This window comes from Papio anubis, chromosome 1, assembly GCF_008728515.1.
Source record: "Papio anubis isolate 15944 chromosome 1, Panubis1.0, whole genome shotgun sequence".
Taxonomy (NCBI): Eukaryota; Metazoa; Chordata; class Mammalia; order Primates; family Cercopithecidae; genus Papio; species Papio anubis.
Genome location: NC_044976.1, coordinates 141,445,082 through 141,449,978, shown reverse-complemented (window position 1 = coordinate 141,449,978; position 4,897 = coordinate 141,445,082). Strand labels below are relative to the sequence as shown.

Below are 4,897 nucleotides of genomic sequence, written 5' to 3'. Positions count from 1 at the left end.
CTTTAGCCTTCCACCATGTGAGGACACAGCATTCCTTCCCTCTGGAGGATGCAGATCTCACCAGAAAACATCATCTGCCGTCATCTTAATCTTGGACTTTCTAGCCTCCTGAACTGTGAGAAAATAAATTTCTTTTCTTTATAAATTATCCAGTCTCAGGTATTTTGTAACAGCAGCACAAAACAGACTAAATCACCATTTCCCAATCATTAATAATTAATCAATTTTCTTTCTTTGTGACATGCTATTCTCTCCTTTCTGAAAGTCTCTTTATTTTTCTTCAATGACAGTACTCTCTGAGTTATCTTTCTACCCCTGTGGCTGTTCATAAAAAGTGCCTCCTCTCACCAGGTGTCCTCATGAAAGTGACATCGTCTTTAAACCCTGTGTGACAATCCCTGACGCACCACTATGATGCCCAGGGAAGACAGGGTGACCTGGAAGTCAACTACTTCCTTAAAATCATCCGACTTTTGGATGATTATCTGAAATGTTTCATCGTGGGAGCAGACAGTATGGACTCCAAGCAGATGCATAGATCCGCATGTCCCTCTGCAGGAAGGCCATAGTGCTGATGGTCAAGAACATCATGATGCGCAAGGCCATCTGAGGGCACCTGGAAAACAACCCAGCTCTGGAGAAACTGTTGCCTCACATTCGGGGGAATGTGGGCTTTGTGTTCACCAAGGAGGACCTCACTGAGATCAGGGACCTGCTGCTGGCCAACAAGGTGCCAGCTGTGGCCCATGCTGGTGCCATTGCCCCATGTGAAGTCACTGTGCCAGTCCAGAACACTGGTCTGGGGCCCAAGAAGACCTCCTTTCTCCAGGTTTTAGGCATCACCACTTAAATCTCCAGGGGTGTCACTAAAATCCTGAGTGATATGCAGCTGATTAAGACTAGAGACAAAGTGCGAGCCAGCAAAGCCACACTACTGAACATCTCTCCCTTCCCCTTTGGGCTGGTCATCCAGCAGATGTTCCACAATGGCAGCATCTACAACCCTGAAGTGCTTGACGTCACAGAGGAAACTGCATTCTCACTTCCTGGAGAATGTCTGCGATGTTGCCAGTGTCGGTCTGCAGATTGGCGACCCAACTGTTGCATCAGTACCCCATTCTATCATCAGTGGGTACAAACAAGTCCTGGCTTTGTCTGTGGAGACTGATTACACCTTCCCACTTGCTGAAAAGGTCAAGGCCTTCTTGGCTGATCCATCTGCCTTTGTGGCTGCTGCCCCTGTGGCCACTGCTGCCACGACTGCTCCTGCTGCTGCTGCAGCCCCAACTAAGGTTGAAGCCAAGGAAGAGTTGGAGGAGTCAGACAAGTATATGGGATTTCGTCTCTTTGACTAATCACCAAAAAGCAACCAACTCAGCCAGCTTTATTTGCAAAACAAGGAAATAAAGGCTTCTTTAAAAAGAAAAAAAAAAGTGCCTTCCTCTGGGCATGGTGGCTTGTGCCTGTAGTCTTCGGTACTCCAGAGGCTGATGTGGGAGAATTGCTTCAGCCCAGGAATTCAAGGCTTCAGCAAACTATGATTGCACCACTGCACTCCAGCCTGTGCAACAGGGCAAGACTCCATCTCTCTCTCAAAAAAAAGTACCTTTAGCTTATGCTTCTTTTGCACCCCTTTAAATGTTGATATTCCCCAAGATTTCATATTCAACTGCTTGTCCATTCTGAATTCTTCTTGAACTATTGTACCTACATTTATGATTTATCCACTTACCATATATTAATACTTAAATGTTCTATTTACATCTCACACCTCCACACAGAGATACTCAATGACCTATTACATATCACCTCTTGGATGTCCCACAGATAATCCAAATTTATCTTAGCTCAAACCAGACTTATCATTTTCTCTTCCCATTGCTAAATCTTTTATTTCCCCCCACTGTCAGCCAAAACGAGTCATTGCTTGCACCACTCATCTTTGCTGATCAATTTTAACCAGAATTATGTTTGTGTTATCCTAGGCTTCTTCAAAAAGCCTGAGCCACAGCACTCCACAAAAACAACTAGTAATACATCAAAGGTTTTTAAAAGATAATATTCCATGCTGGTGAGGATACATTGTAAGGAGCACTATTACATACTCTTATGATTGAGTTGTAAATGTATACATTTCTAGAGAGCAATTTGATGATGTGTATTGCTACCAATATCAGAACATTCCTTTGGAACACTCTTGGGTCTCTGAAATAATGTAGTGAGACAGAGACCAGACTCGCAGAGAGAATCTTAAGAGACCATTCTGCCCTGGCCCGCACCAAAGTGAGCAGTAAGCAACATGTCAGGGTGAAAGTCTTATTACAAAACTGGAGGCGATCAAGAAGCAGAATAAGAACATTTTGAACTGGACATCACTACAGAGGTTGCACAGACCCACAGCACTTCAGCATTACCAAGGGCTTGAAACCCATGAGAATCATGTGAAGCAAGTGGAGACTGTAAATATTCAGGAAGAAATAGTTTGATTTTTTTGGTTGATGCCTCCAGAGCGATGTGTGAATCTCAGAGTGAAGATGAGTTGACTCCTTTTGACATGAGCATCCAGGAGTTGGATAATCCAGGTGCAAAACAAATTCTAGAGCTTGACCGGTTTAAGGGGCAGTAGGGACAAAAACGTTTCCAAGACCCGATGGGCATGGACCTGACTACTCACTCAGTGAAATGTTGTGAGTCTGTGCCAACAACCTCTTCAGCAATGTACTGTACAAGAGGAGTCATGTTGTTCACCAAGGAAGACAACCCCCAAGGCAATGACAGTGTCAAAGCCAGCTGGGCCAGGACCAAAGCCAATAACCACTGAGATACAGGCATCTTCCTTGACTTGATGCACCTGAAGAAACCTGGAGGCTTTGACATACCTTTGTTTTACAGAGATATCATCAGCATAGCAGAGGATGAGGATCTCAGGGCTCACTTTGAGGAATCCAGCAAGCTAGAAGACCTGTTGAGGCAGTTTTGAGCCAAGGAGATCAGGAAGTGAACACTCAGCAGGTTAAAGCTGAAGTTCAACAAAGATATAGTGCTCTCTGTGGGCATTTATAATCTGATCCAGAAGACTCTTAAGCCTCCTCCAGTAAAATTCTATCGAGAAATAGATGAATCGGTGAAAACTAAGACCTGGACATGTAATGTAAATACAGGCAGTTTGCTTCTGCCTAGAGATACCATGAGGTCTCAGATCTATGGAAGGCATCAGATTATACTGGAGAAAGAGGAAACAGAAGAGCTAAAATAGTTTGATGAACCAGGTTTGATTCTCATGGGTTTAAGCCCTTGGTAAAGCTGAAGAAGCACCATTACCCAAGGCCCTCCTTCTTTGTGTACTCTGAGGAGTCGCCGATGAATGGGAGCTCAACCCTGTTCAGTGCTCTACTCATCACATGTCTGGAGAAGGAGGTCACAGCATTGTGCAGATACACACCCTGCAGGAACATCCCCCCTTATTTTGTGGCTTTGGTGCCACAGGAAGAGGAGTTGGATGATCAGAAAATTCAGGTGACTCCTGCAGGCTTCCAGCTGGTCTTTTTATGCTATGCTGATAATAAAGGGAAGGTGCCCTTTACTAAAAAAGCCACGGCAACCCCAGAGCAGGTGGACAAGGTGAAAGCTATTGTTCAGAAGCTCCGATTCAAATACAGAAGTGACAGCTTTGAGAACTCTGTGCTGCAGCAGCACTCCAGGAACCTGGATGCCTTGGCCTTGGATTTGATGGAGCCTGAACAAGCAGTGGACCTGACATTGCCCGAGGTTGAAGCAATGAATAAAAGACTGGGCTCCCCACTGGTGGATAAGTTTAAGGAACTTCTCTATCCACCAGATTACAATCCTGAAGGGAAAGTTAGCAACATAAAACACAATAATGAAGGTTTCAGAAGCAAAAGGCCCAAGGTGGAGTATTCAGAAGAGAAGCTGAAGAACCACACAAGCAACGGCACACTGGGCAAGTTTGCTGTCCCCATGCTGAAAGAGGCTTGCTGGGGTATGAGCTGAAGAAGCAGGAGCCACTGGAAGCCCTCACCAATCACTTCCAGAACTGACCAGAGGCCACGCATCCAGCTGCGCTTCCACATTGTAGCCAGGCTGCCTGGCCTTGTTCTCAGCCAGTGAAAACTGGTGTCAGCTGAGCTAGGAAGAGCCTGCCTGACAGAAGCAGAGGGACTTTATCTTTATGAGGCTTTCTGTTGCCATGGCAATGGTGTAGCCCTCCCACTTCGCTGTTCCTTACTCTACTGCCTGAATGAAGAGCCCTAACTTTGTACTGTAAGAAAAAAAAAGAGAGACTATACTGCCCTCCTGATGCCAAGTGTCACTCCGAGCAGCATTAAGGGAGTAAACAATGTGATGTCGGGATTTTGTTTGTTTGTTTGTTTGTTTTCGTTTGTTTGTTTTTTAGAGAGAGAGGGTCCTAGGCTGGAGTGCAGTGGCACAATCACGGCTCAGATCTTCCTCCGGTTCAGGTGATCCTCCCCTGTCAGCCTCCCAGGTAGCTGGGACTCCAGGCATGAGCCACCACGCCTGGCTACTTTTTGTATTTTTTTTAAGAGATAGGGTTTTGCCATGTTGCCTAGGCTGGTGTCAAATTCCTGGGCTCAAGCAACCTGCCCGCCTCAGCCTCCCAAAGTGCTGCAAAGTTCTGGGATTACAGGCATGAGCCATCAAACATGGCGTGATGTCTTAAGATCAGTTTATCAGAATGATTTTTCACAAAAGTTTATACTGAACTCCTCTTGAAATCACATCATCCATGTTATCCTCTCAAGCCATTTGTCTTCCACGATTATAACAACTCACAACTGATTACGTCAGGAATCAGGGCTGATGATAGAAGTCTGACTGCAAATGCAGACACCTCTCTCAATTTGAAGGGGCTTATGCT

The 4,897-nt window shown here is 45.4% G+C and overlaps 2 pseudogenes; both read left to right on the top strand.

Moving 5' to 3' along the window:
• The first annotated feature begins 414 nt into the window (after nt 1-414).
• Nucleotides 415-1,459, top strand: LOC116270499 (annotated as a pseudogene).
• Nucleotides 1,460-1,559: 100 nt separating this feature from the next.
• LOC101004605 lies at nt 1,560-4,283 on the top strand (annotated as a pseudogene).
• The last annotated feature ends 614 nt before the right edge of the window (nt 4,284-4,897 follow it).